Below are 27343 nucleotides of genomic sequence, written 5' to 3' on the forward strand. Positions count from 1 at the left end.
GCCTGTGCTTCAACAGTCCTATCATCATCTTCGGTGTCTGTATGGACACCAACATCAGATAGCACGCAGGAGGGACCCTGACCCACCTCACGACTTCTGGGTGAAAACAAGAAATGCATTTTAAGACCTGTTCGGCATTGCATACCAGCATTGCATAACAGTACACACACACACGCACACACATACACACACACACACACACACACACACACACACACACATACACACACAGACACCCTTAAATTCCACCATGATACCTACCTGTCCCTGAGTTTACAGACAGTCCCACATTTATTCACATAAGTTCCCCATCCTGCATCACACTTGGTAACATACACTCATTAATACCACTCATTAATGTATCATTCCTCTAAATGCATAGACAAGTGGTCACAACACAAGACCTGTTACTCCATTACCTTCTTGACTTGAGTGAAGTAGGTTTTACAAGGCCTCACTGCTGTCATCCAGTGTTCACCGTGGGTATGTACGGACATCGTGAGCATGGCCCCCATATGTTAGGGGCTACTACATTCACTCCATAATGTCATGCACTGAAGTGTCATACGTAACTATTGCTTAGTACATGCCAGATTTGCTACTCAATCAACTTAACATGTGGGCAACAGTAATATATGGATACACTCCCTGGTGTTGTCTAGTAATTCCCCAATGCATCTGTAGTGCTGCATACATTGGTAGCCATTCACCGTTCTTCTGATTGCAATTTTAAGGGTATAGCTGAAGTCTAGTTTCCCTCCCAATGCATGTTCTATGCTACAGACCTTATTATACTATCAGCTGTCCTGTGATTACATATCAGACAAGAATTCCTAGTGTCTCATGTGTCAGTCCACGTCCATGTACTGCATGATTTGAAAGGGAAGTACTGACGTATGTACAACCCCACAGTCACGCATGTGCATACATGGACACACACACAAACACACACACATGCACACACACGTATCCTACATGCATCAACCCCCCCCCTTCATTCCACCAGATTGAACTTACAGACAAAATAACACCCCCCCACACACACACACACACACACACACACACACACACACACACACACACACACACACCTACCTACAGGTGAGGTTGCACAAAGACAGTACACACAGACCTCCCATTACCCATCTATCAACATGCATAACATATGGTACTCAACAGCATGCAGTGCAGATATAGTCAATCCATGCTAGCAACAATATATATGTGTGTGATGCATGGGCTGTGTTAGTAGGTGATGCCCCTTCCCCTGGAAAACACTGCACCCATATGCACAGTATTGTTGCACACCTGTTCTGCACCCTGCCATTTACTGTGCACCATACCTCACAGGTGTGCAAACCGTTGCTGAATTTGTATTACTGTGTCAATTATGTCTGCTTCAATGCTCACAGCCCCTATGCGTTTATCCGACACATACCTGGGATAATATGTGGACAGATGTCATTTGTGAATGCCTGGTGTCTGATTTACAGATCTCAGCATCAGTGGCGTATGTATAACCAATACGATACTATCCCCCTGACAACCGTCAAACCTTATCATGGCTATAGGGAGTGTACACACCCTTATTGATATGATGCACTCTTCCTTGATATGTCATGGGACCACATCACCACATATGTTGACATTACATGAGCCTGATATGTGACATATGTCCTGTACATTCACATGCAGTGTCTAACAAATGTGTTAGGTGTGCAGATGCTGACCACAATGCATACACTTTGTGGGTTCATATGTGTGCACGCCCTTATCATGACAGTTTGTTGCACCTATTGTTATGCGTACTACAAAAGTCACTCTTCCTGGCAGGGGTATATTAGCATGGGCCATCTACATTTGCCAGTATATGGTCAGTATGCCCTACACATGTCAAGGTCAATTCATGTGCACCTCCCTTGGAGTTCACACACTAGGATCAGTATTACTGTGGAGTCAGGGTTATGTCTGCCACAGTTCCTGAACCTAACTGTGTGCAGATACAGACAAGCGTAGCATCCTTAGAATCCCTGCTACAGTGCACTGTTGTGTCATGATGACACCCCTCCCCACCCTCAGATTTTTTGCAGATGCTTGACAACTATGGCCTACACATGTGTGTCAGTTTGCAGTGTCCCAAACACTGAACACCACGTGTAGCAGCCTAGTCCCAGTTAATGACTGGCAAACATACAGATGTACACTGGCACTAGCACAGTAAAGATGGGGATGGTGGGCCTGATGTGGAGTGAGGCGTTGGTTGGGAACCTCTTCTGTTATGCATACACTACCTGTAGAGAGGCCTGGCTGATGTTTCCTGTGGTACAGCTGTCACATCTGATTACCTTATCCCATAAGCCAAACACTTGCAGAGTCCAGGCAATTTCTGACATGGGTACCACACTGCCAGTACTTGCTGGACATTCCTGCTACCCCTCAGTGTTGTGGCATGTTACTGGGCAGCCAGCATGACCAGTTTGCTACATGTGACATAATTTGTCTTAGATGGCCATCTGTTTATTTCCTACATCATTCCTGTCCCATACATCCTTGCCACATACATGAATGTCTGCACTATTTGCCATGGCATATGCAATGGTGAGGTATGGCTACATGTCCAGCTCATGGGTGCTACCTGTTGGGTATGGGGCCCACGCAATGTCCTGTAAGATGTGTGCAAGCCATGCCTGCCTCTGTTGTAGGTAAGTGTGCATATTTGATGGCCAAATGACTTGGACAGCAGACCAATATGTGGTGTGACATTGGGGACGTGTACTTGCTGAAAGGTGCATTTCTATGACAAATGCCTGCAGTCAGTACCTCAAAAGCTGCCTCCACTATATTATATCTGGAGTGTGTGCACACATATGCTTCCAGTGTTTGTGAAGGAATGCATTCCCCATATTTGCTGCCCTAACCTACAATTCCGTATTACACACTCATTGCTCATGTTGGGAGCACATTGCAGGTGTTAAGGGTTGTGGACCACAGTATTATGATATGCAGTAGTGTAGATCTGTAACAGTTGCCATTGTAATACTGGTATATACACTGTTGTAGCACTGTATAAGGGTGATGTTTCACACATGTCCCTACTGTAGGGCATGTGCCCACCATTATGTTCATCCCTGTGGACACATTTCACAATGACAGGATGTTAGTTATATTCCAGGTGTCTGACATACCCTTCTGATACACCATCATGGTTACCACTGTGATGCAGTGCAGTTAACAGCAACAATATGTGAGCATGTACTGCATGCATTATGGGTAGGTGTGTTAGATGTGTGCATGGAATATACCATAGCCATTACATGACAGGTGTACTGGCAAGCATGAACATAAACCATACTCACCAGCTACAGGCTGCTGCCTTGGTGATATACCAGAGGGACCTACATAAGTATGCGAGAGATGTGATGTCAGTAGCCACAGCTGTACATTGCTACAGGGTGGGTGCAGCATTACAGTGCATCAACAGTACAAGTCCACAATACTACAGCGTATGCACATCTGTTTATTACTAGTACACAGCAACAGGCTATAGATATGACATCTCACATATGCATGATCTACCTGTACAGATGTGGATGCATACGCAACAGTGGTCTACTGATGTGCCCATTGGCCTTAGCTGCATGCTCTTCAGACAGTGTGTGGGTAGCATCCACCTCCTCTATGGTCTCTGCCAGTTATGCGTGTAGAGGTGGGCAGGTGCCACAAGGTTGGCGAGGAGCTCCTCAACAAGTGTCGGGGGATGGATGGCATGACCCCCTCCATTGTGAGGTGATCCGTCAGGACTACAGCAGCACACCAACGAGCATTGCGAAGTAGGCCGCTGCAATGATGCTGGACCTGCTCATAACTGCAGTTATGCAAGCTGACATCATTGACCCTGTGGACTAGATCGTTCAACAGGGCGGTCTGCTCCTGCTGCTCATGGACTGTCCTGCCAAAGATCACCTGGTAGTGCTGTACCAGGTGGTTCACAATGACCTCATTTTCATCCGCTGAATACACCAGTAACCAGCCATGTGACATCTTGCCTGAAAGACATAAACAGGGAAACAGGTCTGAGCAACTCATACATCAAGGTTACCATAGTTCTTAATACACATCTTTGTCCCCCCTCCATATCTGTGACAACAAACTGTTCACACAACTCAATAGGTATGGCTACAGCTTACCTACCATTGGGACATATATCATATTGTACCACGCTTTGTGCTATGTGTTTGTAGCCATGTTCCCTGTGGGGACACTAACATTGCTGGCCTGTTAGGGACAATGTCATCTGCATACCATTATAAGGGCCACTATGGTTCCATATATGCATGTGGTCTGTTTGCTATGTGGTTGCTGCACATCTGTCATTATGTGTTATTGGGGATATCTATGCATGCTGATGGAAATGGATTGTGTGGACTATTACTACCCACATATGTTCTATAACAGTGACACAATAGCATGTTTAGGGAACAGTTGCCAGCAGAACCACCTCTCCCACCTCATCTGGCCATGTTATCAGGCCACATCACATGAGGGACCCATCCTGGGGCCTCATCATCTACTGGACCAGCACTACCTTCAGGTGTAACCACCTCAGGGGATGGTGTTTCCCCCACTGAAGGCACACACAGACATAATCCTGTCACCCAAGGTCAGGTCCAGGGTCTGTTGCATAGGGAGCTCCACAGAAACTTGTGGGATGTGCTACAGCACCATGAGGCCCTCAGTACACAGTCACAGGGTCCACATCCTCCTCCTGCTCAGCCTCCAGGCCAGGCACCTTCAGGGTTGTGAAGCTGCTGTTGTGACTAGCAATGGGTGGGGGCCTTGTTCCCATTGTTTCCATATTGGTGTTCATGGGGCTTCCACATCACACAACACAGCGATCATCCAGGGTGTTTACCCACCACGTGTCATATACCACCCTGTAGGCTGTCCTCTCTGTCTACCAACCCAACCCACCTTCACAAATATACCTACTATCCTTCACCAAATTCCCATTCCCACCTTCACAGACAAGGGCAATGTTGTCTCAACATGAGGTTCACATGTGACATAACCGTACATACTGCACACACTTACAGCTGTGTATACATATATATATATATATATATATATATATATATATATATATATATATATATATGTGTGTGTGTGTTTGTGTGTATTGATATGTGTGATGTTCCCTCACACATAGCATGCAGCACTGTGATGGACATAATAGGGGACATGTATTTATATACATATGTGTGTGTGTGTTTGTATATGTAGACATGCACACACACACACACACACACACATATATATATATATATATATATATATATATATATATATATATATATATATATATATATGTGTGTGTGTGTGTGTGTGTGTGTGTGTGTGTGTGTGTGTGTGTGTGTGTGTGTGTGTGTGTGTGTATATATATTATATATATATATATATATATATATATATATATATATATATATATATATATATATATATATATATATATATATATATATATATATATATATATATATATATATATATATATATAGGTTCATAGGTAGGTACTAGGCTATCTGCCAGAGGGCATTTATAAGCCTAGCCAGATTGTGTTGTCTTTTGCCTCCCCATTGATTAATTAACTGATCATCTGTCAAGCAGAGCCAATGAAGTGATCCCAGGGATGTATTTTCTGTTACCCATCTACTTGTCAAGGTTTCTCTTGAAGAGTGTTAGTGAGGAGCTCTGCCTGATGCAATTTGGAATTTTGTTCCAAAGCATGGGGAGTCTCTGTGACAGGAATCTATCCCTCCAGCATGTTCTATTTATTGTTGTGGCGAGGTTTAGCTCACTAGAGCACGTGGCTTGCAGTGACTTGGATTTCTTTAGGTGGAGCATGTCCATCAATTCTGAGTTGGACATGGCTTTCTAAGTCAGGCAGACATCACCTATGAGTAAGCGATATGCCACTGAGTACAGCCGGAGTTTTTTCAGTCCGGCTGCAAAGGACATATGTTTGAGACCAGTAATCTTCTTGGTGAGATACTTTTGTGGTCTTTCAGCTGTTGGAAGTGTCTTGTGAGGTATATCCCAAATGGGGCATTGTACTCTATGATATATCTAATGAGTGACGAGTAGAGGGGCATTATAACCTCTTTATTTCTAGATGTCTACCCTTTAGTAATTTTATGGGCCACATAGAAGGATTTCCTAACTACTTTGGCAATATGATTGTCAAAGGAGAGATTGCTATCTACCTGGGTCCCCAGATCTCTTATTACCTCTTCTGTATTAAGGGGGCTGCCACCTATGTGGTAATTTGTGGGTATTTTATTTTTCCTAAACAGGATGACTATGCATTTTTTGGCATTTAGCTTGAGGCCATGACTTTGACACAAGGTGTCCATCTCAGTAAGGCCCTTTTCGAGAATGTCCACGTCAGCCAGAGAGTCAATTATGACTCCCAGTTTGCAATCATCGGCAAACTTGGTTAGCCATAGTCCTCCTGTGTTTGCCTGTACTTCTAAGAAGGATATACCGAACAGTAGGGGTCCCAGGACCGAGCCTTGTGGGACATTACTTGTGACTGGTTTAGAGTCGGACTTGGAGCCCGCTATTCTTACCGTGTGAGTTTTGCTGGTAAGCCAGGTTGCAGCCCATCTCGTGACGTAGGGGTTTATGTTCAGGCTGGTGAGTTTTTCAGTAATACCCGAGTGGGGAATGGTGTTGAAAGCCTTAGCAAGGTCAAGGTAGGCTGTGCGAACCACCTTTCCCTCGTCTATGGCCTTGGTGACTGTCTCAAAGAAGTCAACCAGGTTTAGTAGGCATGATCTGCCCTTAACAAAGCTGAACTGGGTTGGGTCAAGTGTTTGGAGGTTCCCAATGTCTTTGTTAATGAGTTCCATGATGATGCACTCCATAGCCTTGCAGACCAGGCTAGTCAGGCTTATGGGGCGATAGTTACTAGGGTCAGTTGTGGCCCCTCCTTTGTGGAGAGGAATAACCGTTGCTGTGTGCCATTCTATGGGCACATAGCCTGTGGAGAGGCTGAGGTTGAACAGTGTGTTTAGGTGGGGGGTTAGTTTGTTCTGTAGTTAGTGCAAGACGCAGCCTGGGACACCATCTGGTCCCTTTGATGCTGTATTTTTGGCTTTTGAAAGGGCTGTTTTCACCTGTGCGTCTGTGATTTTTGGAACACTACACTTTTCCACTTTTCCGGTATTTTTGTGGGCCCTTTTGGAGGTGAGACGGGGTGAAGTGCGCACTGAATCTATCGGCCAGGATGTTGACATTATCAGTAGGTTCAGTATATTTTGTGCTATTTTGCACTAGTTCAGTGCATATCTGCGAGTTGCCACTTAGATTCTTAACATAGCTAAAGAAGGTTTGTGGTTATCTTTCTAATCCTTGGCTATTTTTTTTTCAAAGTTAGCCTTGGATAATTTCATGAGGGACCTCAGTTTCTTGCTGATACTGATCAGGGATGTCTTTCCTTCTTGAGATTTGCTTTTTTTCTGAACTAGTTTCCTTCTTCTATTGTATAGCCTTTTTATTGCAGGGGTCCACCAAACTGGTTTCATTCTCTTAGAGGAGTGTGTCTTGGTTTTGCTAGGGATGGCATGATCCATGCATCCTTGTAGGTTCTCATAGAGTGCTTTTGTAAAGTTTTCTGCATCTTGGGCAGTGTTATCCTTTAGTGTGGTGGCTGTGAAATTTACCGCCTCTGTCTTAAGTAAGGTGAAGTTTGCTTTAGAAAAGTTTTTTACTGTGGTTTCCTTAGTTGGGGGTGGTGGTGGGGCGTGCACATCCAGAGTGATTAGTTTATGGTCTGATCTAACCAGTGATGGGTCGACCTCCGGTGTGGAACACCTGTCACCCATGTTGGCAATGACCAGGTCCAATATGTTTTCACCTCTGGTAGGGGAGTTTTCCAGCTGATCCAGGGTGTTTGAGTTGATGAATTCCAGGAAGTGCTGGGCCTGGGAATTTGTACTCGAGTAGTTTTCCCATTGAATGGTAGGGTAATTGAAATCATCCAATATCAGGGTGTTTGGTAGGATCTTTGTGTTTTCCACTGTCTCCAGAAAGGTGGAGTGGTGGTCCTGGGTCATGGAGGGTGATCTTTAGCAGGCCACAATTTGCATTGCAGATTTGCCCGATGTTAGTTGCACATGGATAATCTCAGAGGTATCATGCTGCGCCACTAACCTGGAGGTGTAGGTATCATTGATGAATATAGGTACACCCCCTCCTTTTGTGTTTCAGTCCATGTTCTGTGGCCGAAACGTGTGATATGAGTTGTAGCCCGGTAGTGCTAGGGTGTTCTCTGGAGCCTTGAACCAGGTTTCAGTTACTGCACAGATGTCAATATTCTCCATACTGAGGAGTGCTTCGAGTGCATGCATTTTGAGATTTAAACTCCTGGCATTGAGTAGCATAACCCTCAGTTTTTTGTTAATTGTGCTATTTACAGAGGTGGGTTTCACTTTTGACCCTTGCCTAAAAAAGGCACTATGGGGGCAGCAAGAGCCTTGACCAGTATTCAAAAACCTAGGGGTGACAGGTGCAAGCCATCTCTTGTGAATCAATGCTGCTTGTCGAGCATGTCGTCCCAGGCTGACAGGCACTGGATCCCCTTTGAATGACACCAGAATCTTAGCCAATTGTTGAAATTGATCATTTTTTTTCTTTATACTGAGGTATCATTTTTGGTGAGGGCACTATGCTACTCAGGGTCAGGGTCCTACCAGCCTGGGCTACATGATCAGAGAGCTCTTCCATGTCTCTTTTCATGTAGTCCAGGGTATCGCCTCAGGTCATTCACACCAACATGAACAATGACAGAGTCATGTTTGTACTTGTTCTGGAGTGACCTGAGGGCTTGTGTTATGTGGTGGATTCTGGCTCCCGACAGGCAGCTAACAGTAACCTTCTGCTTGTCCAGCCTAGTGAGTGGAGCATCAGTGTGCCTGACTATAGAGTCACCTATTTCTATTGTGTTAGGTATGTTATTTCGCCTTAAGGGCTGTGATTGTGCGGCACGCTGATTTTGTGTTTTATGTGTTGTCTGGTTTGTGACGGAAGTGCAGGTTGTTTGGGTGTCTGTTTTGGAGGTCTCTGATGCTTTTGCAGGTTTTTATTTAGAGCCTCCTTGTATGATTTTGTGTATTTATGTGTATTTTTTGCCAGTGCTGTTTTAGTAGGTCTGGTGCCGCCGGAGTTATGGTGCAAGTGTTAACCTTCTCCTCTTGACTGTCTGTTCCAGTCTTGGGAGGAGACAGCTTAGCTTCCAATTTGGCTGTATAATTGCATCTCTTGCATATATTAGTGTTTTGTGGTAGGAGGAGAGGGTTGTCTGTGTATATGAGGCAGTTGTAACATTGCCTCAGGATACCCAGATTCACCAGCTGGACTGGAGAGTGCACCTGAAGTTGCCTTTTGGTCATGCCTGAATAGTAGGGTGAGCTGTATACATATATATATATATATATATATATATATATATATATATATATATATATATATACATATAGGTGTCTGTATATCTGTAGACTTACATGTATACACACACACACACACACACACATATGCACTATATCTCTCTCTCTATATATATATATATATATATATATATATATATATATATATTATATATATATATATATATATATATATATATATATATACACACACACACACACACACACACACACACACACACACACACACACACACACACACACACACATGCATACCTTTATATATAGGGTACATTCAGACATCAGGTCCACAATCTCTAACTCTCTTTCCTGCACAGCTGCACTGTTCTGCCTTGCTACAACACAGACAGGTGCCACATATGGATACAGCCTAACATTAGGGTGGTATATATAGGGACAGCTTGCAGGTAAGCCTATTACACATCTATGGCATTTCAGCATGCTACATTACATGTTAACGTGAGTGTCCTGCAAGTGGTGGGCTCTGGAACCCACGTGTCCATCATTATGGCATTACTTCCACCACCAGCTATTGGTCACAGTAATATACATGCTTTCCATTACACAACACACACTATGATGGCTTACATCTTGTCAGTCAGTGCTGCTCTGCACAGTTGACGGGTATGGCACACTACCCACAGGGACAGACTCTATTGTCCTTAGCGGTTGTTCAGCTGAACATCATTACAACAACAACATCTGATGGCACTCATAAATCATTCCATATCATCTATCCCATTATTATGGACCAAGTACTACAGTCAATTGGATGCATATATACTTCACATAACTGTTGTGGAAATGAGGTCTAGTCTGGATAGCTTCCTTGCAAGGTTTTTTTCCTCCCTTGGCTTGGCCTTTAACCTGCTTTCTTTCTTAGTTTGATTGTTTGTTTCACTTTCACTTTCACTTTCCCTTACTCTCTCTCTCTCCAGTAAATGGATTGAGCTGCTTTGACTAGATTGCATCATGGCTCTTGTAGGTGATGCACATGACAGGTGATGGCCTCTGCACCAATCAGTGTCCTCCACTTGCTACCTGCATGCAGCATGCTATGTAGTACTTCCAATTACCACTGTCATGGCAACCCACTACTATAAATCCCTACATCATGTGGGCATGGTCCCTTTACCTTTCTTGTATGGTGGACATTTTTCCTGTGTGCGGGCAGCAGTGTTACAGACAGCATATAGCAATACTTCCTACAAGAGAATCCGCAAACTCAGGCCAGCTACATATTTGTATAAGGTTCCAGAACTACAGACAGAGTGTGAGTAGTGTTGTTGTATGCATTATATAGCACCAGTGTTACAGAGTTTGTGTGTACATACTAGTTTAACATGGAATGCAGTCTGTCTGCATAGCTCTCAACTGTGGGCCTATCCACTTGATGGCCAGAGGTGTGCCTGTTATGTTTTTTCTGTCCACCACACAGGTCTTGTGTTAGATATATCACTGGCAGTGTGTGTGTTGAGTGCTATCAGTACATGGCTACATCCATTTGTGTTTCTGACTTCATACTCCAGACTAAGGGTATGTTGCAGACTATCCTGTAAAACCAGCAACTTTCTTAGTGTATGACAACACTATTTCACATATGGACCCGTGTTCCGGCCTCTGCCCTCCACCTACATACCAGGCTTTGTCCATATGACATGCAGTCAGGGGTTTTATGTAGTGGCCTGTAGTTATGTCATGCTGCCATTCCTGCCATCATTCCAGGGCTGTTGTGGCCCCCACACATATTGTGGGGCTGGGTCCATGTATATGTGGACTTCACCTGCACAGTTTAAGTACTTGGGATCAACAGTTCAGAGTAATGGTGAGTGTAGAAGAGAGGTGAAGAAGAGAGTACAGGCAGGATGGTGTGGGTGAAAAAGAGTGTCAGGAGTGATTTGTGACAGACGAGTACCAGTAAGAGTGAAAGGTAAGGTCTTCAAGAGAGTAGTGAGACCAGTTATGTTCTATGGGTTGGAGACAGTGGCAATGACAAAAAGGCAGGAGTCAGAGCTTGACATGGCAGAGTTGAAGATGTTACGATTTGCACTGGGTGTGACGAGGATGGACAGGATTAGGAATAAGTATATTAGAGGGTCAGCCCAGGTTGGAAGGTTTGGAGACAAAGCCAGAGAGGCAAGATTACATTGGTTTGGACATGTGCTGAGGAGGGATACAGAGTATATTGGGAAAAAGGTGCTAAGGATGAAGCTGCCAGGTAACAGGAAAAGAGGAAGGCCTAAGATAAGGTTTATGGATGCGGTGAGAGAGGACATACAGGTGGGTGGTATGACAGAGCAAGATGCAGAGGACAGGAAGAAATGGAAACAGTTGATCTGCTGTGGCGACCCCTAATGGGAGCAGCCGAAAGAAGAAGATCCCTATGGTAGCCAAACTGATTTGCATGATATGTTATTGTTACCAGCCTGACATCATTCAGCTGGGATGGATTACTGTTAATGTCTTGTGCCCATGCTGTGTCAGGTCCTGGTTATGGGACTTGAACAGTTGGTATTGTATTGCAGGGCAAATCTGTTTGGATGTGGGGAAGGTGTGATATCAATAAATACAAGACATATTTAGCTTGGGCCCCCTCACCCCCATTAACAGTGCCTGTGGTCATATAGGTATTTGTTATGTTCTCTTTTATATATAGAGAGACATATATCTGCATATACATATATATATATATATATATATATATATATATATATATATATATATAGACATATATATATATATATATATATATATATATATATATATATATATATATATATATACATATATATATATATATATATATATGTATAGAGAGAGAGAGAGAGAGAGAGATGTAGACATATATATATGTATATATATATATATATATATATATATATATATATATATATATATATATATATACATATACATATATATGGATTCCTATTACAAGAATGAAAGTTCACTACTTCGAACTTGTAATAGGAAACCTCACTTCTGCGAAAGTTCCCTTTACCGAACGTGAACTTTTGCATAAATGCACTTCACCAAAAACACCGCAGCACAGAGGAGGACATAAAAAACAAGCTATGTCCTCCACTATGGTGCAATAGTCATGGCCCTTAGGGTTAAGGCATGGGTTAGGGTAAGGGGATAGATAGTAAAGCTATCCCCTTACTGTAACCCTAATCCATGCCCTAACCCTATGGTTTGTGACTAACCCACCATAGTGGAGGACGTTGCTATGTCCATCACTGCACTGCAGTCATCACGGACCTTAGGATTAGGGCCCAGGTCATGGTAAGGGGATAGCCCTATGGGCTCTCCCCTTACTATGACCCATGCCCTAACCTTAAGGTCCGTGAGTACTGCACGGAAGTTCAGTACAATACCTGTTCGTTGTACTGAACTTCGCATAAGTGCACTTTCGATTAAGTGCACTTTTACTGCAGTGAGCATTCCATGCACTATTTCGAATTAGTGAAAATTGTATGGAACCCATAGATATATATATATATATATATATATATATATATATATATATATATATATATATATATATATGTATATGCATATGTATATATATATATTTACATATCTATTTATATATAAATATATATACACCGACACATACATCTATATGTTCAAATACATTTCCTGTAGTGTTGCATGACTGTGCTTGATGATATGTTTGTGAAAACATCAGGGTTATGAATATCTGACATGGCTTAGTGGGAAATAAACTGAAAAATAAGTAAACCACAAAAACTCCAGAAAGTGGAACACGGACTAGTTCTGCATGGCTTAGTGGGAAATAACTTTGGCTATGGTGTGCAGGGTCTTGGATTTGGCTTTGTAGAGGCTTTTTATTTTGTTGATGGGAAGAACAAGGGCCATTGGATACAGAGTGATTAAGGCACTTTTAAGCAGTTGTAAGTGGATTTGCGCAGAGGTAAGAACTGCTAACTTCTGGTTAAAGTTTCTTATACTGATTTAGCTTGTCAATTGCCTAACCTGTGTAGGCATTGCTTACCCCCATACAGACAAGCTTAAACCCGCCTAATGCTGCTTAAAAGTGCTTACTACCACTTAACCCCACACTAATTTCTTTAAAAGAAATGAGAAAGGGTTGATAGGAAAGTGGTGAAAAAGGGCACAAAGAGGGAAAGACAGTAGGGAAAATTGCTAGGGATGTGCAGGACTCATGTAGGGAAGGTCCATACCTGCCCATTTCTTCTACAGCAACAGCTGTGCATAAACACTGAATTTGAAGATAGATTTGGACATTCAAACCCCTGACAGAGGGGTGAGGACAACAATAATATGCTGTGAAACCAATTAGACCAGATTACATGTGTCCATTGGACACGTGTGTGAAATGGGCAGCTATGTATGGGGCGAGAATTTTTGGGGAGATTTTCAGGTGAGAGTGGGATGTTGGGGAGATAGGTTGGGTATGTTAACAGACAAGACAGAAAAGATGAGTACAGGGTCGGTATATCACACATGTGGGGGGTAAACACCTTGATGGGAAGGGGTGTTTGGTAAACGGAAGCCCATGATCCCCCTACTGGAAACAGTGGGACTGAGGTCCCCACCCATGGGCAGTCACCATTGCACCTTCACAGCCCCGAAGGTGGCTGTGCTGGGGTCTGTGTAGGAGGGCCAGGCCAACCCTCTAGTTTTGACATGTAGACCTCAAGTTGACGTAGCAGATCTCAGAACTTCCTGCGGAGCTTGCTACGAACCAAACCACAGATCTGGAAACGGGTGACAGTGTCCTGTCCACGCCCAGTCCTGGGGGGGTGAGCCCCATCCCCTGAGGTGGTTCCACCCGAAGGATTTGCAGGACCAATGGACAAGGAGGTCCCAGGGTGGGACCCAGATTTGCGGTTACCCAGTGCCACTGCCAGCTGAGGTGGGACAGGTGGGTCCACCAGGACCGGCCTTCCCAAACGTGCTATGATGTTTAAATTTTACAATATATGTGGGTTAGTAATAGTCAACACATTCCAGGATTAGGTATAACAGCATACATAGATAGTCCCATTAACTCAAACGCCAGATATGGAACAGTTGTATTGCAAACAGAACACATGCATATATGGAACCACAGTGGCCATTACAACAGCATGCAGGTAGATTGATGGCAGTATGCCACCAATGTGGGAGAATTTCAACATGACACATGCATAGAAACAAATTTAAATAATTATCAAACAATAGGACATATGTCCCAACAGTAGATTTAATGCATCACATACCAATTGAGTTGTGTATTTAGTTTATTGTTGCAGATATGGTGGGGGAAGAGAAAGATGTCAATGAACAAGTAGTATATTCCTGTAGTTCTCATTACTTTCCTAGTAAGTGCTGTGATATGTGCCTTACAGGTATTAGTACACTAACCTATCACCTTAGTTTGGACAGTGGTATGGATGTAGACAACTATATACATGAACTGAGTTTTACCTGCAGTATACACCTCTTGCTTGGTATACCTGTGGATGTATTGTTTGTTAACACTACCTAACTGTTTCTACACATATTCCCAGATTTCAGGCTGATGTTATGCACTTATCTGTCCATCTCTTATTGAACACACTCTGGGCATGTCTTGACCACATGCAGGTGAACAGGGACATATTTTGACTATTGCCCTCTTAAATCTTTAGTGAATTGTACAATGGCAGGTTTATTTTCATTGACATTTTCCAAATATGTACAGGCCTGACAGTCAGTTATATGACATGAAATGCTGCCTACATGTCAGAGATTAGCACACTGATATGCCAGGAGGACAGGGCAACAGCCGGCAGATATGGGCCAATTAAATGTACATTCTGGACAATTCTGTACACTTGTGCGATATGATTCTGCATACAGCTTACTACCACTCCCGGGATTCGAACCATAGCTGTGTCTGCTAAAAATAAAACACTGTCCATCACAGTTGAGTGTGCTATATCAATTTCGCTGTGTATCTCTTGTCTGATTTCTGTCTATAATTCTCCTGTAGTTTTACATTCTGACCTTGTAAATACAACACTCTTAGACAGGATTTCCTAGACATTTTATTATGTAGCACATTGTTGGTGACATTGATGAGTAATACCTTATTATTCAGAGCAACTGCAACACTAACAATGCCATACAATATCAGAGTAAACAGTACCAGTACAGGATATCAATCTTTTATTTCTTGGCACAGTGTTCGTATCTGACAGACCTGTGGGGGCCATGTTTGTTAGCAGTACCTGAATGTTGACACACAAATTACCAGATTCCACATTAGTATTATTCACTTACATCTCATTCTGTTACTGTACACACTCTGGTCACAGCTTGACAACATGGGGGTGTAGATGGGATATACTTGGCTTATTACTCTCATAACATTTTGGGGAGTTGCTAGAGTGACAGGTTTGTTCTTATAGATGTCTGCCAATGTGTTTATTTCTTGTTTGCTGCCTAAATGTCTGGGATCATCCCACTGATTTGCCAAGGGGACAGAGTGACAGGCAGCATATATGGGCCGATTTACTGGACATTCTGGACATATCTGTACAGTTGTGGGGTATGATCCTGCATACAGCCTACTACCACTCACAGGATTCGAAACATGGCTGTGTGTGCTAAAAATACAACAGTTCACATCTCAGTTGAGTGTGCTATTTGGATTTTGTTGTCAGTCTTTTCACTGTTTTCTTTCTAAGCCTCTCTCAGTTGTACTACATGACCTCTTGGGATTACAACAGTCATATACAGACATTCCTGCACATTTTTTTTATGTAGCACAGTGTGGGTAACAGTGGTTAATACAACAGTACTATTAAGTGATTGCGACTCTGCATTACCATATGATACCAGAGTAAACACATGCACTCCAGCAGTTAGACCTTTATTGTCAGGCTATTATGCATTTATTTATATACAACCTATATGAGATTCTTCCTGCCATATTTTCAGGTGTATGCAGTACATGCCCTAAACAATACAGGTTTTATACAGGCAATTAACTTACTACTACTTTTAGATTTATTTCCTATGACAGTACATGCAAGAGTATTACTAACCTGCCTCACGTCGCAACCGCTGCAGTCTACAGGCATGGGCTTCCTGGTTTACAGCCTGCTCATCTGCCACTGTGAAAGACATAAGAGGAGTATTTATCCATACCTGTCCATAATATACATGAGCTGGCAATTATTAAACAGGTAGTGGACTGATACTTACACACAGCTAGGGCATCCCCTGTCCTCCTAGCATCTTGGATCCACTGATCCAAGAGATCCCCTTTTTACCGCTTCAGGTCAGCATAGTGATGCCTGACCTGCTCACCAGTTTGGCGTATGCCAGTGGCACTGGTGAGGTCATATGCAAGATGGTCCCAGGCTTCTGCTTTGTATTGAGAACCCTGGTACTGGCCCTGCAGCAGTTTCTGATCATGGTCTTTCACAAGGAGTCCTGCCATGACTCTGGACTTCTGGATGGCCCAGTGCTTTACCCAAAAGCTTACACCCTCTCCCATACCAGACATATTGCCTGCAGGAGGAAGCTGCAACCAGTTATGAGATGTATTCCCACCTGTTTGGTTTAAATAGGGCCGGTTTCCTGTACTTTTCCGTGATTGGATGGTTTAGAAAATGCAAAGCTATGGGCAAATCTGCTTACCTAAGGTTGGCATTGCTTAAAGGGATATACCAATGGGCAAACTGATTTAGCATTAGCTGGCCTACACATTGCTTACACCTACTAAGCTGGGCTGTTCAATGCTTAGCATTGCTTAATTTTTAAGTTGCATTATATTTGATTTTGGGCATTGATTTATTATTCATTACATGTTATATATGTGTTTGATATCCATGATTCATGTGTACATACACTGTATGGGGTCCTTGTGTTTATTAGGGTATTTCAACACTTTATTACTATGACACCTCACAGCTAGGCTTACCGCAGTACTCCAGTTCACATATTTATGTTATGTAGTAGGTTATACACATAACACTTCCTTTCACGTGTTCAGTTTGATTTTCCTACAGTGAGGATCAGTTTGGTGATCTCAGTCTTGCGTACTGCTGTGATGGTTTCGTGGTTAACTACTGTGATTATAGTGTAAAGGGTCCTGAGTTCAAGACCTGCAAAGGCTGTTTATTTTGTTTCGGGCCAGAAAAGTGGCTGATGCATACAGAGTGATTAAGGTACTTTTAAGCAATTGTAAGTGGGTTTGTGAGGGTTTGCGTGAAGGTAAGCAATGCTAACCTTCGGTTAAATATGCTTACAGAGAGTTAGCTTCAGCATTGCTTACCCCCATGCAAACAGGCTTAAACTAGCTTACTACTGCTTAAATCTGCTTACTCCCGCTTACCACTGCTTAAATATTCTTACTCTTGCTTACTAGTGCTTACTCCTGCTTACCACTGGACTAATTTAGACAGTAATGTAAAATGGTTCTTGGGAAGGTGATGGATTTGTACACTCTATGGATTTATCATTCATTACACATTGTACCTTCGATTTGTATCCCTGATTCCTGTGTACATATACTGTATGGGGCACTTGTGATTAGCTGTGGACTTTACAACATTATGACAATGACACCTCACATCTGCATTTAATGCAGTACTCAAGTTCACAAATATATGTTATTTAGTAGGTTATGCAGCAAAAAATATTCGTCATAAAGTGATTTGACATGGAAAATGGAATGTACTGGAGTGGGACTTGAACCAGGAATGACTGCTCATAAGGCAAATGCTCTCTCTACTACACTGTTGCAGTACTGCTTCATTTGCTTATATCTTGCTTTTTATCCTCTTGTGCCATTTAAGCTGCATTAAATGTAGCTATGTGATGGGCAAACCCGCAGACCTACAGTTAAATTTAATCTGTTTCATAAAAAAAGAACTTCTTTATATTTCATGTGTTAACTATTGCTCTTATAAACTTGGGGGGATGTTGCTGGGGGTATGTGAACACCTATGAGCAGTCTCGCTCATTATTATTCCTATATTGCTGTTCTTGATTGCAGAGGCATGTATATTCTGAGAGCTCTACTTTCAGACACGCCTCCTGCACTCATACATGCTCCTTGTCTGTTTAGGAGCTCAGGCAGCTCGCCTTCATTAATATTCATGGCGCGCTGCTGTCCTCCTCTAAACGGCCACTTCCATGCAGGACTAAGCTAGTCCTGTACAGAAGGATAGTGAATCCGGGGGAGTATCTTGTTCCACATGTTCTGGCAAACCCTCTCCTTGTGTACTACTAGTACCAGGCTCATTTGCACTACTGAAGGTTTCCAAAATTAAATGTTTCAGTTTTTCCCTGGGAAGGGAATTGTAATTCACCAATAAGGACAATTACCAGTCCTGACTGCTCAATGCTAAACAGCATGCAAATGATGAAGAGAAAATAAAAAAAAATATGAAATAGATTAAACATTGTGAAACAAGTAGTTAAAATGTACAGTTCTGATATTTCAGCAACTTTGTTATCTTTCAACATGAACATATGTTCCTTAAATATCATTTATGTGCACTATGTGCGCACAAATACAACCATCTCTAAATTAGAAACCCAGGACAGCAGGCCATTCTCAAGACAAACTTGAGATTCATATTAGTATGTGACACACACATATACTTACTCTGTGAAGATAAAAATGAGGATGTGTATACTCAAGATGTGATATAGTATCAACTACATTGCAGGTCCAACAAAACAAAGTTCTGAACCTTGTCATATCTAATTTGCAGTTAGATGTTTGTATGACTGTTATACTGGCAGCATGGGATATAATCTTTCCTTACACAATGCTGAGGATTCATGTACAGAAATTTTCCATGCAGGAACAATGTAACTGCTCCTGCACGGAAAATGGCCGCTTTTTAATCAATGAACATGCCGTTTTCACATGCATGAGCAGCCCTACACTGTTGCAGCACAGAAAGCCATGTGGGATGCTAATGAGCCCATTTGCTGGTGAAATCCATGCAAATAAGCCCAATTAGTGATCCAGCAAAACAGCATGTTCCGTGCTGGAACAGTATAGCTTGCAGAAATGTATTTGGTTACTAACCGAATACATTTCTGCAATCTACACAATGGAACCATGTTGGCACTCCAGAAAGCATGTATTAATTAGGTTTTGCATGCCAATGGTCAAATATATGTCCATCAGCATGCAAAACCACTTGAAAATAATAAAATATAAAACTTTTTTTATGTTGGCCGAACTCTGCCATTGAGGGCACGGGATGTGGTAAGGTAGTGGGAGGGGGGAGAAGAAGTATAAATGGGGGGGGGACTGCAGTAGAACTACTTTCTGCATTTTGCCATTATAGTCAATGGCATGCAGAACGTAAACATAGGCAGGGAACAGTGGTTGTTAAGGGGGAACACTCAGGAATAGTGCAGTAGCTAGGGCTTAAAGCAGTGGGGTATGCTAATGAGGGGACCTTTACTGAATCACAAGTTGAACAGGAACATTTCTAAGTGTCAGACTGCACCTAACCATGTAGGTGCTCTAACACCATCGTGTAGGCAGGAGGAGCAAGGAACATGAAAAGGGGGTGTGTCATGCTTGCTGGAAGCACATTGGAATCCTGTTGGCTGGTGTTTGCTTAACTAAGCACAGCTAGGAGAGTGGTTGTGTCTGAGGCTGTGTACTCAGACTCCATGAAGTGAGGAGAGTGTGCATATGCAGGGGAGGGGCATATCTTGCTGTTAATGTTAACAACAGGCTGAAAAAGGAAGGCTAGAAGGAAAAGGCAAAGGAAGTAGCAGAACAAGGGAAACACTGTACAAATCAGCAATATGGGAGTGGGCAACCCACAATTGGCAATGAAAGCACTCAAATAATACAGCTGACAGGTGGCTGCAGAGCTGAAGATTGGAGGACATGTAAAATAGAATTAAAGGGCAACAGCACAAAATAAAGGTGAACTGATGTAGAAATCACTACTATGGGTGTCTTGCAACTCAGTATGGGCCCTGCAAATACAATATAGCTAGCAGGTAGCTGCAGACCTGTAAATGAGAGGAGATGTAAGTAAAAATTAATTACAAAAAGGGCAACAGCGAATAAAGACAATCATCCACAAATCACCAGTAATGTTTCTAACACTCACAGTAGCTAAATCCAAGCCATGAGCAAGTAAGCTGGCAGCTGGAATGAATCAACAACAGCAAATCTGACAGGCAGTAGTAGCATCATACCACTATAAAGCATGGAAACACCCCTCAGTCTGTGTTTCCCCACAAACTCTGCACCTTTGGAGTAAACCTGGGAATTTAAACCGACAAAATGCTAGGGGCTGCCATTGCTCAGATACATCACTATGTGTTGGAGGCTGACTGTGGTGAGGAGGATAATGCTGCCAACCACCGCAGACCCAGGAGGAGGAGGTGAGTTTTCAGACGCAGGGTGACCCATCAGGGGCTTCATGACCTGGAGATTGTAGAACATTATAGGGTGGACAGGGAGATACTTCAGCAAATTGTGGGGCTGTGCCAACCTCGCCTCACATCCAGAACAAACAGAGGGGAATCCATCCCAGTGGATAATAAGGTAAGTATAGCCTTAAGAATTCTAGCTACAGGTACTTTCCAAAGACCTACTGGGGATATTATAGGGGTGTCTCAGGCATCTGCATCCAGAGTACTCCATCAGTTGCTGGATACCATGCTACCACATGTCAGTGAACACATCTACTTCCCCATAACCCATGAGGAATTGACCAGCAATATGTGTTTCTTCCACCATATAGCTGAATACCTGCAGGTAGTGGGTGCCATAGACTGCACGCACATCCACATCAAAGGACCACCCAGTGAGCGGGGTAGGGTCTATATCAACCACAAGGGCTTCCCCTCCATCAACTGCCAGGTTGTATGCAATGTTCAGGGCATTATCATGCAAGTGTGTACTGCCATCCCTGGAAGCTGTCACAACTCCCACATATGTCATTCCTCACAGCTGTAGCAGGGGTTTGTCGGGGGAACATGTCACTGGCCATCTAGTGGGGGATGCTGGCTAAGCACTGGAGTCGTGAATGATGACACCCATCAGAAATGCACACACCCCTGAACAAGAATGCCATAATGAGTCACATACACAAACCAGGATCATTATAGAGCATGTGTTTGTGGTGCTCAAGTCACAGTTCCGCTGCCTTGATATTTCCGGAGGAGCCTTGGAGTACTCTTCAGCTACATGTGGACAAATGCTCATAGGATGTGCCATGCTACACAATATGATCCTGCAGAAACAGCTGCAGCAGGAACATCATAGGGAGGGGCCACACAGCCCCACACCAATGCCAAGGTCACCACAGGCACAGAGAGACCTGGAGGAGGAACTTCCTGAGCCTTCCCCTAGAGGCAGACAGAGGTGTGCCCAGTATGCCTATGTCTTGGCAAAGAGACAATGCATAGCATACACACTGACACTGTAGGAACCCAGGGACTGATACCTCTCTCTGACTCACACATACAGTAAAAAGGATGCCAAACATGACACTACCTGTACTTTACCATATACAGGGAGTGTACTGTGTGCATCCAACATAGTCAGCCCTCCATCACCATTCTCAATACCGCCCAAGGCACAAGGTAAGTCACCCTTACTATCAATTACTGAATTGAGTAGTATGTTCTGATAGTTATATCTATGCTATGGATGCAAGCATGCAAGGGAACTGGGTGGCCAAATGGATAGCAGCAGATAGCTGACAGCTATATGGGATAGCATGAAATTCATAACAAATACTGTTGTCCCCATACTAGGCAGTAGTACTCAAGGTGACAACTCCCACTGCAGTACATGTGGTGGATCGACTAACTGTGGGAGTCCACAGATCACACACATGGATGTTAATGAGTGTTCCCATACCCACCCATCCCCCAGCCTCAGCCAGCAGGACAGGTGTAGATGACTGGAAAGAAAGCTCGGGCAAAGTTCCACAAATGCTGGCAATGGTGAACAGCTACCCTACAGACCTACACAGACATATTACAACAGGTCTGGCAGTTGCAGTATAGCTATGAAGAGTAAGAAGTCAGAAACTAAAATGTATGCCATTGCAATCTAACTTGTGTACTTTACTGATATGCCTCTGTTCTGCAAGATAGGGCTCAATACAATACTAAATGGATGCAAACAGAGTATAACTGAAATACCAGTGCAGTCAGTGCAAATGTGTAAAGTTGTCAGGTGCCCCCTCCAACCCCATGTGTAAATGGCAGTAACATGTAAGTTTGTAGAGTAATATCAGTGGAGCACAGATTGCCTGAGCTGTCCCAATCAACATGATAATTGCTGTATGTCCACTATATGCAGGGGTCAGTGTGCCAATTTTTTGTGAGTGTTTAATACTGTATGGAAGTGGACAGCATGTAGACCTGGATGTTGTGCCTCAGTGGCCTAGGTACAGTACTGTGGTTGATGGGCCATGTTCCAAAAACTACAGTGCCAACCAATCAGCTTCTCAGCTACACCTATGTTACTTGTTGTACACACTAACTGTCCAGATGTCAATATGTGTCACTGTCAGAAAGATGGACAGGCTATGAATAGGAGTCCATACATAGAAACAGTACACAGGTGGAAGTACTCTATGCAGTGCCTAAAAAGTAACTGCACACACCTTTGTAATTAAATATAGAGGTTAGCATCATGTTAGTCGTTCTTCTAATATGGAATACTGGTTGTCTGCCCAATCACTGGCAGCCCACAAAAGCCAAAGTTATAAAGTAATGACACACTGCTGATGTCCACATACAAGGCAGGAGAAGGGCAAGTTCCCAGTTATATCTGTGAGTCAGGTGCCATAAGCTTCCATATCACACATGCACTCAGTCCACCCCCCCCCCCCAACAGCCACAGGTATTTCATCAGTCATATCCTTGATGTTGGGAATGATTGCAGAATCATCACACTTCTTTTATGGAATACACACAGGATGCAGCATGCTGAAATGGTGTCCCATGCAGGTGTGTCCCTAGCCATAAGCAACAGCCTGCACACATCCAGACTGATGCATCACTATGAACTGGAAGGATTGCCAGGAACACCTCACCCACTTGCCGATGTCACCCCAGGGGAATCCACTGGCTTGCAGTCTGGTAACGTATGTGTGACAAAATGCAGTGGCCTGCATCACTCTCATGTGGCCTACAGGTCTCTGGCAAATGTCCATGGCTCACCCATAGTGCCATCATATGGAATGTCATAGTGTCCTAACTAACAACGTAACAAATTAAGCAGAAAACAAATACAAAGCCATGCTGACAAATGCCAGTCGCATGCCTCTCCATGTCCTAGTGCAAGAATTGTGGACCAACACATAAATACTTCTGGGATAAAGGTCAAACTATAGAAGTACTTCTGAGATATTGCTCCCATACTATTGGAAAGAGGATAGAATTACAGGGGTGGGCATAAAAGCATGGATATCATGGATTGTGTGAAGTCTGAAACTCAAATGTCTGCTCATACTTCCCCCTGACTGCAAACCCATGAATGCATAACCACAAACCAGGGAAACTGACCAGATATAAGAGTCCTGCCTTTGGATAACCTGGCTATATCTATACAGCTGAGAGGTATGCCCACAGCAGGATATGGCCATTCAGTTAAGTTCAGAAATGCATGAGAAGGGGATCCCCATCCAGCATAGTACCAAGGTGCTGGACTATTTACACAGACCCATCACTCAATTGTCTGTAGCTACCCCTCCACAATGGCAGGATTGTGCCACAATGTCTAGTCTTTGCCTCACAATATTGATCTCTGCTGCATTGCTTTTGTATTTCCCTGGTAAACAACTGTGAGCAAACAATGATATCGGTCAGAAGTTGATTACACAATACTTCACACTGTAAAACAATACATATGTCCAAAAACTATGCTAAAACAGAAGATGTTACACAAACAACACAGACAGTAATAGGAAACTTAGTTACACACAGTATCCCCCTATGTTTGGACCAATTGTCTCTCCATATTGGCAGTCTATCTACAGATATCCTGCACAAATAGCTTGCTAGGTGTAGCTGTAGCACACAAAACCCTGGACTGGAGTACAACTCTCCCTGGAATGGATTCCCACAAGCAATATAGGTCATACTGGGCATGCTCCTACACTTAGGGAATGGATCCCTATCACTCAATACAGAAGATCATACTGGGCATGCTCCTACACTTAGAGAATGGATCTCCGCACTCAATATAAAAGGTCATACTGGGCATGCTTCTACACTTAGAGAAATAAAGCCCATATCTGACACCACAGTGGACCATAGATATCTGTTATCTGCAGATGTCTGTGCACACACACCAAAATGTAAACTGTTTGGTCTTCACACACACACACACACACACACACACACACACACACACACACACACACACACACACACACACACACACACACACACACACACACACACACACACACACACATTGGACAGGAAAACCCACAGCCAACTGTATGTGGCAGACGTGGTAAATCTCCATCTGTTTTGTGTGATACGCACACATATCTAAGGCCAACATACTACAAAAATTCAAACATACACACACATACACATGGGGAAGAGAGACACAGACAGTGAGAGAGACAGTGCCATTATGAAGCCTTTCCCACCCAGTACACATTCCATAGTCCCACTCTACACTATCCGCTGATGTATGTTATCTTAGATATACCTTTGGACAAGGCTTAGATCTGTAAGCTCAATAGTGCATGCAATAAATGCATAACTTACTAAAGCAAATAAGTAGATAGGTAGGTTTCCGAGTCTCAGTCCTGGCAACTGTTTGTGTGCATGTGTGTGTGTGTCTGTGTGTGTGTGTGAAGGAGTTACTGTTTTACTCCATCCCCACCTAGTACACATCCCATTATCCAATATCAGAGCATGTGCTGCAGTCAGTCACTGTACAAATTCCTTTTGATAGCCCTCAGCCCTATAGGCTGTGTTGTGCTTGTGATAACTGTGTAATAGTAGAGTACCAATAACTATTTATGTAGCAATCCTAATCATAGTCCTGTCAAATGGAAAGGTGTCTGTTTGTGTGTGTGTGTGTTTGCAGGTGAATGACTTTGAGGCCATTCCCACTCACTCCATTTTATATTGTCATCCGTTAATTTTACTGCTGATGTCACTCACCTTTAAAGATACCTTTGGAGAGCTCTTAAAGCTTTAAGCTCTGATGCATGTCTGATAAGTGTGGAGTACTGTAGTGCAGTGAACTAGTTAGGCTGGAATTCTAATCTTGATCTTGGCAAATGAGAGTGTCTGTAGTCATAGAGAACATGATTTTGAGGTCATTGGCACTTACTACACTTCTCTTTCCCCTCCTTTATCACTGCTGCTGATGTCACTCACCTTTAAAGATACTTTTGGACAACTTTCAAATATGAAAGTGTCATAGTGCATCTGATAAATGTGTAATACTATAGTGCAGTAAAATAGTTAGGTAGTGGTTTGAATCTCATTCCTGTCAAGTGTGTGTCTCTGTCTGTGGTTGTGCTGTTAACATTGGGGGGTGGGTTTTGCTACACCTTTGTGTGGTCCACCCAACAAACTACCAAATGTCCACTGTACAGGCTAAAACCAAAACAGAAAGGCAACAGAAACTCCGAATCAATCCACACTTATGAAGTAAAATCCAAAGGAAATTTTATTTATTTACGTGAAGTGCTTTTCGTCCCACTTGTAGCGGGACTTCTTCAGACACAAATCACTCTGCAATGAACTACTATTTAAAACAAATATTGTATATAGGCATGTGTTCCCAACAACCAATCAACAGCCTAAAACAATAAATAATTAATTAATATTCTTTGAAACTGATGATCAATTTAAAATGTAAACGAATATGCCAAAAGTACCAAACAGTACTACATACAGTGTTGTGTGTTCCTAAACCCTACAATATCTAACCTAAGTGCACAAAGAATACATATATTAAAATACCCATACTAAAAGGTATTCAAAACTTTAAAATGTTGAAATATCCATAACATCATATTGGTTACATGACTTTTAGGAGTTGGAAGTACCAATAAATGTTCCTTTGTTGCAAAATATTAATACTTAGAACCGTTCTAAAATTATTAATATTATAAAAATGTATTTATAATAAATGTTTATAATAAAAGTTACTTATAATGTACAAATAGAACCCTAAAGCAGGAACTTGAAACTTAAAGTGTCTATGGAAGTATTGAAACAACTTGAAAATATCTTTGTCATATGAATCGACTACTAAGTACTACCTCAGGAGGCATTTTAGTTTCAAAATACAACCAGTAGAATATATCGCGTTCAAACCTGGATAGTGGCAGTCCCTCGTACGCAATTGCCAAACTAATTCAAGCTTCTCCAAAAGTAAAGAGTTTGGTCCCTCTCTTATGTCAGGCAAAATGCAATCAATTGCTCTGAATTTAAATGAGTGGTTCGGATGCTCACCTACATGCCTAGCCAATGCATTTTCTTGTCTATTTTTCCTGATGTTATAGAGGTGTTCATTCACGCTCTCTTTTAATTTACTATCAGTTTTACCAATATAAAAAGCAGAACATAAACTGGATATAATTAAAAAGGATTGGGACTTACTTAAGTCCGATCATACCCTATTTAACAAGTTTCATGACCCACCCAAGGTAGTGTTCAAATGAGGGAAGAACTGAAAAAATGTATTGGAAACTATCAAAGGAGAATTGGGTAATTTTAGTAATAACAAGGTATGTATAAATGTTTTATGTGTTCTTATTGCCCCTACATGGATGTAGGCCAGAGTTTCTCCATCAACGGGGTCAACTTTAGGTCTAAGTACAGATTTAATT

The sequence above is a fragment of the Protopterus annectens genome, chromosome 2.part0 (genome assembly GCF_019279795.1).
Source record: "Protopterus annectens isolate FY-2018-M chromosome 2.part0, PAN1.0, whole genome shotgun sequence".
NCBI classification, from domain to species: Eukaryota; Metazoa; Chordata; order Ceratodontiformes; family Protopteridae; genus Protopterus; species Protopterus annectens.